Source organism: Vicia villosa, unplaced genomic scaffold, assembly GCF_029867415.1.
Source record: "Vicia villosa cultivar HV-30 ecotype Madison, WI unplaced genomic scaffold, Vvil1.0 ctg.005015F_1_1, whole genome shotgun sequence".
NCBI classification, from domain to species: domain Eukaryota; kingdom Viridiplantae; phylum Streptophyta; class Magnoliopsida; order Fabales; family Fabaceae; genus Vicia; species Vicia villosa.
The window spans coordinates 51,656-65,337 of record NW_026706559.1 but is presented as its reverse complement, the minus strand read 5'-3'; the positions used below and the strand labels follow the sequence as shown (position 1 = coordinate 65,337).

General features: G+C 31.4%; 2 long non-coding RNA genes across 2 annotated transcripts; one reads left to right on the top strand and one right to left on the bottom strand.

Moving 5' to 3' along the window:
- Window positions 1–6,820: 6,820 nt before the first annotated feature.
- Window positions 6,821–11,843, bottom strand: LOC131642443 (uncharacterized). The gene is made up of 5 exons (XR_009295896.1): window positions 11,124–11,843; window positions 10,905–10,954; window positions 10,701–10,783; window positions 7,134–7,232; window positions 6,821–6,952 (listed from the first exon to the last, which is right to left on the bottom strand). It is a non-coding gene; the product is annotated as an uncharacterized LOC131642443 (long non-coding RNA).
- Window positions 8,392–11,157, top strand: LOC131642442 (uncharacterized). The gene is made up of 3 exons (XR_009295895.1): window positions 8,392–9,170; window positions 9,893–9,933; window positions 10,024–11,157. It is a non-coding gene; the product is annotated as an uncharacterized LOC131642442 (long non-coding RNA).
- Window positions 11,844–13,682: the final 1,839 nt, after the last annotated feature.

The following is a 13,682-nucleotide window of genomic DNA, read 5'->3' as shown; positions in this document are numbered from 1 at the left end:
TACCCTACCAATATGCGTCTAAAATCATGTCAGTAAAATATTAATAGTTGGTACTAAGTACATACAAAAGTCAGAAATAAGGATATAAGATGTAGACATTTCAAAATCATCTCGAAGATGGATAAAATGAATATGTATACACAATGATAAAGATACACAGCGGAAGAAAGGATCAGGTGTGGTCTTCGCGGCATCCGATCAAAATATTTTGATCCAAGCATCTAGCAAAACTCGATCTTGCACAGTAGCTGAAAAATAATAAGATGAATGGGGTGAGATTACTAAATCTTAGTGAGTTCCCCTATCTTATGGGTCCTCTTGGATCTACAAGGTACATGCATAATCTACGGATCCATCTGAGATCCTAAGGTTTCCTCACTATCCAGTACAGGAAAGCCTATCAACTCGTAGCACCACAATTGTGTGTCCACTGACCACCCGATTGGATGCTCTGAGAACATATCACATGTTTAGATATTAGGTACATGTTTCCTCCATAATTGGTCTTCCGGGTTTACCTTCCAACCTTCTATTGAGAGATACCCTCTAGGTATGGTCTTCCGGATTTACCTGCCTAACTACTCTTGAAACAAGACCCCAAATCATACCTTTTCAATCTACATGGTAAGTAACTCATATGAACTATAGAGAACCATGGAATTGACATTGAATCGCATCTCACGATTCACCCTCAGGAAGATGAGAAAAGGAGAATGTGTGGCACACATCTCTGGGAGTTCATCGCTGAAGAATAGCTCTTGAACTACGGAGCACGACCCATTCCTGAGGTCACACACTCAAGGAGTTCCTGCAATATATGTGGCACAGGGGAATCTTGGAATTACTTCACAAGTAATAGCGAACATATATGTAACATGCCTACTCGCATTTACTATCCTTATGTTTGTTCTCTATCCCCTCGTCCTATACTTACTACACCATCAACTTGTAGTATTTCAAAAGTAGTCTCTTGATAGGAAAATAACTATTAGGCTGGCATCCATCCATGTTTCTTATTCTAGGTATCCTAAGGTTCACCTTACCATATCCATATTTTGTTAATCGACGTACACAAGTTACACTAAGTTGTAAGACCTCCTCGCCTCTTGGATCACATGGTTAGATTCACAAGCTATAAGACTTCAGCATCTTTGGTGTATGTGGCTAACTTTGAATTCCATCATTGCTTATTCCATGATGCCTACAACCCAGTTGAAGGAACATCTGGGCACCAAGGCCTTTAGAATGATTAACGAATCAATTATCCGAGCATTATCCTTTAGTAATCAAGGTACAAGAATATTCACATGGATTTTATTAGGACTTAATAGTATTATAAGGTTGTGAAAGATCAAGCATCTCGTATCCCTTTCCGTTAGCTTTCCAATGCCTCCAACGACGCCCAATTCCGAGTTTCGGAACTCTATTTATGATCGAAACAATAAAGGGATAAATTTTTGTTAGGTGCAATCAATTTGCAATGGTGTGCAATTGATTGCTCACGGAACCAGAAGCGCAGAATATCAATTTTTCACAGTGCAATTGGTTTCTCATTGAACCAGAGCCAAAAATGACAATTTTCCTGCATAAGATCAGTTCTAACACATTCTAATCCATCATAATCCGAACCCTAACATGTAGAAACAATTCAATACATGTATTATCACTTCAAAAACACATACTCTACCATTAATCAAGCATGCAACAACAACTTCTCATTCTAGCCCTTGTTCCAAAACATGCAATTGATCACAAAACCCCAATTCCTACCCAAGTGCTAACTATGGAACTCACCTCAAAATCTGAACTTGGTGAAAATAATGATGCAGATTCTGAGTTGATGATGATGATGCTATTGAAATCGACAAAGGAAGAAGAGCAATCTGCAACTAGGTTTGACTCTTGAAGCCAAATCCCCAAAATCTTCAACCAATTTCACATGCATGATGATATGGTGGAGCTTGGAGTTGGTCTTGCTCCTACCCCCTTTCCTTCATCTCATTCACGTTCCACCCTTCCTTCCTTCTACTTCCCCAATTCAGATTTTTTGTAAGGCAACATTTAGTAAATACCTCTTATAATCCTCCTCTACTTAAAAGGTGAAAAGACCGTATTACACTTGCTTACCGAATTAATTACAAGGCATGCCACTTATATGGTTAACAATTAAGCCCTATATGTTTGTCTTGAATCCATTTTTTTACATTTACTCATGTTTAGAAAACTTGGGATGTTACATCATCCTTGTATTGAACTTTTGATTATGAATGAGAAATTATAGTTTTGCTTTGTTAAAAAAAATAACAATATGATGACAATTTTTAAATATCATTGTTGTTTTGATTCAACCATATATTGAATGCCAACAACACAGTAAGAATGCCACCAACCATATATTAAACATGATGATGCAATTGTGATTTCACATTCCTTAAACATTGATTACTACCTTGAGACGATTATTAAATTTGGAAATAACAATGATTGTAAGTCTAAAGGAGGGATGAGTTTCACGAATAGAGTCTAACCACAAAGAGGAACACCACCTTACAACAACTAAAACAACCTGAAACAAAATTAAAAACCATCCAGTTCATCTCTAGCTTCAAAAATTATTTTCTAAATACAGTCAACATTATTATCTCTTTTCACACCCTACATCTTAAAAAAAAAATCATACATAAAAAAAAATAAGAAGAAAAATACCAAAGTAAACTCATACTCTAGCACAAAGATTGAACCTTTGTCCAGTTATACCAAAAACTTTTTCTTCATATCATCAAAATCAAAATCCAATTAAATAAATTTAAACATGAAGATGCAATAAAATAGATCTAATATTTTGTAAGGAGATTTACAAACATCATAAAGTTGTACCACAAAATCTTCTTCAAAACAGAAAACAAAAACTGATAAAAAGAAGAAGAACATAAATGAGGAAAATAGATATTGGTTAAGGGAGAAAAGCAACCTTGAAAAAGTAAAAGGAGATGAAAATGGAAATGTAGAAGAATGAAATGTTGAAGAATGAGAGGATGGAGTTGGAGAGAGAAAGGAAATGAAAAAGTGAAATTTTAAAAGGATTTGGTTGAGTACAAAAGGCATTGGTAGTAAAGAAATTTTTTAAAACAATGCTTTGTTTTGAACCAATCAGTGTTATCCAGTTGATAACATGTCAAAAAATGAAAGAAAATATAATAAGTAGTAACCATATTGATTCAATAGTACAATTTAATTAAAAAAAAGTAAGTTTTTTACACAAATTACTCTCAAAATACTGACATGACAAAATTAGAAAGAAGGGTAGTATTAAATTTTCCATAACAACTAGTGGGATACCCGTGCGTTTGAACGGGTACCGACGTGTTATGCGCATTTGTTTCTAAAATATAAAATGAAAAGAAAGAAAAGCAAAATTGCTTAATCAAAAGAGTTTATTATTTTTTCATATATACAAATATTTTAATCAATCATATTTTTTCTCGTATATAAATATTTTTATTTGTTGACATTATTTATAAAAATATTTGAATCATTAATATATTTGTACCCGTAGATAATTTTAATAATTATTTTTTAAATCTAGCCAAATATATTTTAAAAAAGTAATCAAACATATTAAAATCAATTATACTACACCTTTAGAAATAAACATTATTTAATGATGTATTAAATCATAAAAAATTGACAATAGTTTAATTGTACTAAAGTTCATACACAACTATCCACTGAATTGGCTTAAGATATGTACTAAAGTTCAATTAAACTATTCTAGTAGATTAAAATAGTTTGTTTGATACATTGTTATGACAGTAATCAAACATACCTTATCATATAGTATAATAGTAATTGGTTAACAAATATACAAATTTAGCTATGAAGTATACTAATGCATACATTATTAGCATTGACACAATGTAACACATATATAAATAAATACTTGCATTAAAAATGAAATGAGGTTATTGGCCAAAAAAAATATGATGAAATGTATCTTCAGAGTTTTTTGTTGATATAAAAGATGAATATAATATTTAAATATATTGGTATAATGAAGGCCTAGAAAACAAAATAAACTACTACCAAATAAAAAACATCTTGCACAAACTTTTGATTACTCTTTCTTGAGGTGTTTCATTTTGGTGGATGTCTCATTAGGTGTTAGAAACTAATTTGCATATAGCTCTTCAAGACCAATTATGGACGCGACTCTTTTATGACCTCATGCAATACTACAATAACATCTAATAGACAAATAGAGACTCGTGCTCAGGTTGTAAATTCATAAACTTTATAAAATGAAAATAGATATAAATATAGACAACACATGAATCCTACTTGCATATTGAGGTTGCTTATTTACATATACATCTAAAAAATGAACAATGAGACTTAAATAACAAATATAGAATAATGAGTAGTTAACAAACATATAAAGTAAACCAAACTTAAAAATCTTATATCACCCCTTGTATATAAGGTTCGAGGTTAGCAAAACCAGTGAACCAAATCATAACCTGAGAAAATCACAATTCAAACAAAATTTGTATAAGGGTTGTTAAATCATACTTCAAGAACATGGAAATTAGATAACAAATATATAGCAATGAGTCATTAACAAAAATGTAAAGTAAGCTAAACTTGTATAAGAACTGTAAAATCTAAGTAAGTTAATGTTTATTTCAAACAAATCTGTAAAAATCATTGTCGTAGAAATAGAAGAAAAACATAAATCTATAAAAGTTTGTAAGAGTCAAAATAAAATGAAGAACAACCCTCTTTTTTTTTTCACACAGTAAAAATCACAAACATATAGCAGTCACAATAACAAATTTCAAACCATTGACCAAAGCATAAAGAAACAAAATCTTTTTACAACGACTAATGAAATGTTAACTTGCCTCATTATTATTTCTGTCAATAAAATATAACAACCATTTCAAATCCGACCACAACCACACTCGCCGTTGAAAATGCTATGCCGCTACCACAGATCTACACCGCGAAATAGTGCACCGTTGAAAGAAAAAAAGAAAATATTAACACAAAGACCAAACAGAATTAGAAAAGTGAACACACAAACTAATGATGATAAAAATGGTGACTTTTTCCGAAACAATAACCATTATATTCTTTAATTTTCAGAAAACGATATACAAACACTTTTTGCATTATCAACAATCTGTCAAGTATACATTAATAACATTGGCATCAAATCATGTTAAGCCACAATATATACACAAATCATGGAGAAAATTATACTATAGACACATTGGTTCCTTCTTGGATTTGATCCATAAGCATCATGCTCCATATTCACCATCTCCATCATTATTAATATCTAAGCTGCAATATAAAATAAAAACAAAATCAGTTACAAATTATCACAAACACATACATGAGAACACATAATTCTCTTTTACACGTTAGAAATAAAAGACTATTTTTAAGTTATAACAGGGATTAAGCAAGAATAGTTATAAAATAAATTTCATAGTATTGAGATTTTCATCCTTCTTTTAGAATACCAAAGTCACAAACCATATAAGTGAAGTGAAACTTAAAACTGAAGCAGTTCTGATATAGTACAGAACAATATCCTAAAAACATGGTAGCAGTGAAATATAATCCTCTTCCAGAACCCTTAAAATGATACCAAAATATTCATGAAGAATATTAAAAACAGAACAAAAAATATACCAAAATTGTCTTTGCAAACAGTTGCAATGTGCTCTCCGTGACAGGTTTCAACAGCCAATTCAACGAACAACGATGCTACCAAACCTTTTCCTGCATTTCTTTACACCTGCAATGGCTTCAATAAATCATGCATGGGTTTTGGGAGATTCAAGAGCACTATCAAAATCAATCCTAAATTCAATAAGCAATAAAAGATAGTTGTTGGAAAAGGACCAGAACATTTTAATTCCAAATTCAATGTAATTGCATTACTCTGGCATACAAATATCGTCTGATATCAGAAGTAAATACAACCACATGGAAAATAAGACGTAATATATAAAAAAAATCATCATTAAATAAATATAGCCATTACAATTAAAACAATATCTCTTCTATCCTCTAAACCCTAAGCATCAAATTGAAACCCCCTAGCTGACATGAAGTTGGACTAATCCCACGGTCCTTCATCTTCATCCGAAGAACTGACGACTGCATGCTTGGCTACTTTCCTTAATGTTCGTCTTCTCCCCCTCCTCCTCCTCCTGTTTCTTCTTCTTTGAGCAGCCACTGTGACTCCATGTAGTAGCCGAGCAACTCCCGCTGGCTGACAACGTGGTTAAACAGCTGCATCTCCATTTGGAATCCAAGGACCTTCAATTTGAACACCTGGATAGCCATGTTGACAATGAGGACCTTCAATTTGCAAACCTTCAGCACCCTCATAGTGATTAATAGTTAGATTGATAGAAGGTTGTTGTTCGTGGTCCATTTTGGTTATACTTGTTCTTGTCATTGTGCCTTTGTGGAAGCTGATATGTAAGGACAGTGGAAAAAATATTTTCTGTCCATCATGTATATATAATGGTTATTTTAAATCCTTTAGAATTTAGAAATTCAAAAGGTGAAATTTAATAGCATTTGCAATATCTAATGATTATAAATTGGAATGTGCCATAATTTAGAAAGTGGTAAGGTGTGACTTAATATTAGTTGCAATATGTAATGATTATACACTGAAATATGTCATAATTTGAAAAGTGGAAAGGTGCAATTTAATGACAGTTGCAATTTATTGGAAGTTGAAACAAACCACAAAATATGATTAACCATACATATTAATCTATAAAATAAGAAACCACAAAATATCATTAACAATACATATTAATCTCCAATTACGGTTCAGATATTAGTCACATTCTTCGATAGATGACAGTTCAGACATTAATCACATTCTTGAGAGTTCTCACCATTGAAACCAAGATTGAAGCATCTGAAACAACAAATAATAATTTTAAAACATCCTATCAATTAAGTCAATCTCAGCACCACAAAGAGTTTTATTTTCACTCGTCTGTCAGAATTTACAGTTATAAGACTGGTACAACGTACTGATGTATGATAAAAATATATAAATTAGAACAACCACGTGCTTTCAAAGTGAACAAACAAACCTTAATTGTTTAACCAAAGAACAAAAGGTGGTCGATGTTGTAGGATCAACAAATTTAAATGGAAGAATAAAGTCCTTAAATTAAACTCCTTCGAACATTCTGCAGCAGCAACAACAATCACATGGTCAGTTACACTATTGGAAATACACAGTTTACCTGCAAAATTTCCTGCGAAAAAAAATTCGCAGGTATACCTGCGGAATTGCCTGCGACATTATTAAATTAAATGAGTTTTCCTACGGAACAAACTTCCGCAGAAAATTCCGCTGGAATACCTGCGGATTTTCCTGCGACTTTATTAGATTAAATAAGCTTTCCCACGGAACACATTTCCGCAGAAAATTCCGCAGGAATACCTGCGGATTTTGCTGCGAAGTTATACTTTGAATAGAAAATTAAAATGCATTAGAAATTCCGCAGGTAATGTCGCAGGAAAGGTTTCTGCGGATTTTGCTGCGAACTCTCTATTTTGAAGTTTATTACAGAATCCGCAGGTAATTCCGCAGGTAAAGTAGAATTTTGTTTTTTCTATTTTTTATTTTAATGTTTTCTAAAAATACTAGTAGTTTTTTAAAATTTAATAAAATATTGTTTTTGATATTTAATTTGTACTTTAACAAGAGGTATGAAAATTTTGAAAAATAAAATTTAAAAAATATAAAAAATTGAAAACAAAAGTTTGGTAAAATTTTTAAAGTAGGAATCGAATCTAGTATTTACCTTATATTGGACCAAAGAATTTACCACTAAAACAATACCAAAACACTCCAACAAAAATTATATATAAATTTATAATTTTTCTTTTTGAAAGTTTTGTTTTATTGAACGACAAAGGACTCCAACTCTAAAAAAAAAATCGATTAAACAAAAATATAAAAACACTCTAATTCTAAGAAAAATAAAATCAAGTCTTTTTCTTATTGGACCTATGCTTCAAAATAAAATCTAATGACTAGATAATGTCTTATCTAAAGTAAATAAGAGTTTAACATTTCAATAACATTCATAAATATATATTTTTTAATTTTTCTAAAGACATTAGTTAAATTCAAATAGATAGTTATTGTTATAATTGAATAATTGATTACTGATTAATCTTTATGAAAATAATTATAAAAATGTTTTTTAATCCAAATATTAATACTTATTTTATGATTTTATTTTATAAATTAACTAATTTATTTTTTTAAATAATTTGTAATTTTTTACTTAAAGCTTTTGTGAATCTAAAATAACTCAGTACATTAGAAAAAGTAAAATAAAAAGTAAAATCTAAGTAAAGGTGAAAAAGGGTTTTCATTCTCACGATACTTCCGATTCGAACACATGGTTCTCATTCGCGGTTCCATTCAATCTCCATCATTTTGTGGTTGAATTCAAATTTCAACGTTGAAATTCAATGATGGTTTTAGATCGCATTCCACTCTTCAACTTTCTCTTGACTTCGGTGTCTCTTCAGCCAGATTTCAACGATGCTCAAATCAAATCTGACACAACTTGCCCTTGCAAACATCTGACTGATTGAGCTTCATTTTTTTGGTACTAAATCGGTAAGGTTTTGGTTAATTTTGTTTAATTTTCTCAACTTGCTGAAGCAGTGATGTATTTGTTGTTTTTGCCCTTACCGGTTGAAGAGAAGAAAAATGCGGATTTCGTCCTCGCTCGCAAGGTGTTCGATGAAATGTCCCAACCGGGTTATTTCTTCTTTTTGCTTCAGTTTTGATTTTCTCAAGTGATAATAATATATTGTTATTATCTCAATTGCTAGAGTACATAGCTATCTACATTTCATTTATCTACACTCTTTACAATTGTAAATTGCTAGAAGTACCTAACCGAAAACAGAAAAAGTGCATCACTGGTAGCATATGATGGGCAGTAAGCGTGACTGATCTACTTTGTTACTCTACAGTATGGGCGAAGGTGAGAACAATGAAGCAGAAGTGGCTGTGATTGGATTTTGGAGTGGATTTGCTTGGTTGGCTGGAATGACTGTTCATTGCTATATTGTCTGAATATGTGGTGGATACAATTGAGGTAACTCAACTAAATTGTTTAGATCTAATTTGGAATTCTTTTGAACAAACAGCTCAATTAAGCACTTATTGGATGACTAATTATCACATAAGCAGTTATGCATAAGTCAGGAGTAGGTTTGGATTGACTTATTGTAAGGCTGTTTGGTAGAGCTTACAATATGTCAACATGCTGTTTTCAGCTTATTTTTATAAGCTCCTCATGATAGCTTAAAAAAAAACAGTTTATAGCTTATACAAAAACAGTTTGGTTATTTTATCTTTTGTTGAAGAAGTAACTTACACATAAACACTTATATAATAAGCAGTTATGCTTTAAATGGTTAGTTAAAATATTTACCAAACAAGGTCCTATACTCAAATATAGAATGTGTTTAAACTGTTTTTATATTAGTTATAAATCATTTGCTAAGATTATAGAGAGATGTTACTAAAATACACTTAAAACAACTTATAGGCGTGTCATAAACTATTCTTAACAGGATGCGTCAGATTCGTGGGGTTTATCTGTGAGCTTCCTCAGCATAATCTTGCTACCTATAGTTTATGTGAAGACTATTTGACTTTTTGGTATAAAAATTGATTATATATAAGCACTTATATGATAAGTATTTGTTACTATGTTGTAAGCACTGAATTTTAAATTCTTTGTCCCAACAGGGCCGAGGTTTTGGCTTTTGGAGTTTAATTCATTTGGGGTTTTGTGGATTTTTTATGCTGTAGGAAACTGGAGAATTTGATTTGGAACTTGACAAGCCGACTAGGTATGTTCCTTGGTGTAGTGTGGAACTTGACAAGCTCGTGGTCTTATGTTTATTTAGATTTGAACTGAAATCAACTTCATTACTTTCTAGGACTAATGCGCCAAGGTGGAAAGTTAAGTTTATCATATGAAGCAGAGAGATATCAACTTTATTCCATAAAGGTTTTGCACTTAACATTACATTGTTTATTTTTTATTTATAATTTAACTTTAACTTACTAATCATAATTTGATATGGTTAATTAGAATTGGTCCCTATTTGTACCAATTTTCATTCATTACATGTTAATTTCTAGCACATGATTTGTCTTTTGGAGAAAACCATTGTTGCATAACTTTGGTGATTATGTATACTATTTAGTATTTAGTAGAAGCAATACATATCTAGAGACTGTATAATTTTTTTTTTAATTTTTTAAATAATTTACCTGCGGATTTTTCTGCGGATTTTTCCTGCGGATTTAGCTGAGGAATTACCTGCGGAACTTCCTGCCGAAAATATTACCCACGAAGGTTTTAGCTGGGGACGAAAAACCGCAGGAAAATCCGCAGGTAAGGTGTTTCCTGCGGAAATTTAGCTAAAATCCGCAGGTAAATCCGTAGGAAATTTGAGTATTTCTAGTAGTGTTATGTCGAAAATATCCGAACTCTAAAATATCAGAATAGTATTATTGAAATGTTAGTAAGGCATATAACTCATATAATCAACTTCAAGCTAATCATAACTAACTGCCTATGAAACACGAATAAATCATGTAGCACTCTCACCAATAAACGCGATTTGGAGAAGCGAAACTCATTGCTACTCATCCGTTCACGGGCATTGGAAAGAATGTTACTGCAATTCCAACCTGTAGTAGTGAGCAGGAAATTGTCATGTTTCATAAAATGCAGAACTGCAACAACAAAGAGACCCATCATAATTAATTTCTGCCTCATATATTATTTACAAACCATGTGAAATTTGCAAACCTATTCGTATTTTTGTGAGTTAAACATTCTTATCCTTGTGCTTCCAAGATCTGTTACACATTACAATCAAAACAATTTCATACAAAAACAGTAAATATCTCAAACAGGTTTTGAATAACAAACAATTCAAAACAAAAATAAAATATTTTAAAGAATCAAATAAACAAAAACACTATCATATGAACATGAACATATATAAATAGTTACAGACATACATACCCCATTCAAATGCCTCCTTCCAGAAGCAAAGCAAGATATTAACTTACTTAAAAGACATAAGAGGATCTAAATCGAAAATTGATTATGTTTTGCAACACCGAAATTTTGATTGACCCAAACACTGATTCTGTTCTGCAACACCGCAATTTTGAAGACCTAAAGCCATGTCCTTCAAACCACTCTCAACAAAATCACCGACATTAATGGCAGCCCAGAAAAGGGAAGTGAGGAAGAAGAGAAAGAGAGAGATGAGAAGTGAGGAAGAAGAGAAAGAGAGAGACAAAAAGATGCACACATACAAAGCACAAATATAACGATTTTAATGGAACATTTCCAACAGATTCAACACACAAATATGAAGCCATAAAGCAGGTTTTTTAGGTCTTGCCATGATGATTCGGAGGTAAACGGAGCAAACAGAGAAATTGAAGATGCAAATGAGTTTTACGGCAAATGGAGGTTCTTTGTGAACAGGGTTTAGGGTTTGGAGGGACAAGGCAAGTGAGAAGTGATAGGAGAACAAAACTGATTCAGTTTGGAGCAGAAATGTGATAAGTGTTATGAGCAAAATAAACAGTGTTGGGACAGATGATACTCTACAACATTGATAGTGATAAAGTTGTAGTTTGGTTACACCATAATTTTTTAAACGTAAATCCATCGTTTTTTTGCCAATGGTAACACAAACAAGATCAAACAATTAGTTTCAATATAACAAGTTGTGAATTTAATCACAAAAAGTATTTTTTTTAGATACATTTTACTCCCAAAATAATGAGGTGTTAATTTTAAGCAAATGACAAAGTGGTATTAAGTAGATACATTTGCTTTCTTATTTTATAGATAAATTTTATTATATTATAAATATTTAAAAATTATTGTAAGTATGTTGTTATAAGTATAGTATTTTAGGTGTATGTTAATCTACAGCGTACAGCTTAATTTATTATTATTTTTTTAAAGGCGAGGAATCAAAGTTTTTGTTGGCCTAACATGGCACAAAGGCTTGAATTCGTTTCTTAAAACAAGGCACTGTGACAGATTCCAACTTAAGGTTGTACTAGTAAATTACTAAGCCACATATTAAATGTAACGTTGCTGTCAGATTAGATATCCTTGAACTTCATGTCAACTAGAAAGGACATTTTCCGTATGCCATAAGCAACATGATTTTGGAAAAATTAATCCAAAACTCTTAAATGGATTGGTGGCATATGCAATCATCATGTGCTTGTTCTAAAACTAACTACTCTAATTATTACGTGTGTGTATATATATATATATATATATATATATATATATATATATATATATATATATATATATATATATATATATATATATATATATATATATATATATATATATATATATATATATAAAAGTTTATTTAACACTTATTCCCCATCTTTACCATTAATTTTTCTTAATTTAATTGTTAAAATTAATGAGTATTGGTTTTCTCTCTCCCTATTTAATTACTCATTAATTTTAACCATTAGATTGAAAAAAATTAATGGTTAAGATGTGGAGTAAATGTTGATAACTTACTCTTGGAGTAAATATATCCATCCTATATATATATATATATATATATATATATATATATATATATATATATATATATATATATATATATATATATATATATATATAGGGGTGGCAAAACGGGCCGCCCGTCCCGCCTGTCCCGCTATATGCCCGCCAAAAAAGAATGGGGCGGGCATGCCCGCCAAAAAAGAATGGGGCGGGCATGCCCGCCAAGTAAAATGGGCATAAAAGTCATGCCCGCACCGCCAAGATGGCGGGTTGGCGGGCGGCGGGCTTACCCGCCTATTTTTATTTATATTTTTTTAATAGATTAATAGTTTTTTTACCTTTTAATTAAACTTTTCACTTAATTTTTAAAACAATTTTTTATAAAAGTAATTTTTTAACAAATTTACTCAAAAAATATTACATTGATAAATAAATGTATAAAATAAACCATCAAGAATTGCAATTACTAGAATTAACTAAAAAAAGAGTGAGTTTTGGAGGAGGAGCGGGCTTTGGCGAGCGACGCGCTTTGGCGGGGCGGGTATGGCGGGCAGCGGGTTTTGGCGGGGTGGTCTTTGGCGAGCGGCGAGCCTAAAATCCCAACCCAACCTGCTATTTTTTGGCGGGTGCGCGGGCGGCTCGGCGGCACCCGGCCCGTTTTTAGTTATAAATAATTTTTTCCGTTTTTAATTATAAATTCATTAATATAATCAAATAACTAGCCTTGAGATAATTACTCTTAATACTTTTTAAAGTCATACTTTATAACTTATTGTTAATACATGTAAAAATGTATTAAGATAAAGACACAAATATTTAAATTTAAATTTTATAGTGTAATCACATTTCAATCAAATGATTTTAAATGTGAATGAATTTACCCGTCCATAAATTGTAATCAAATATTATTTTAATTTCAGTAGATTTTTCACGGGTCACTATCACCACATTACCTTTTTAATTTTAATCAACAAAATATTTGTAAATGTTTATAGTTATTAGATATGTTGGATTTAAAAT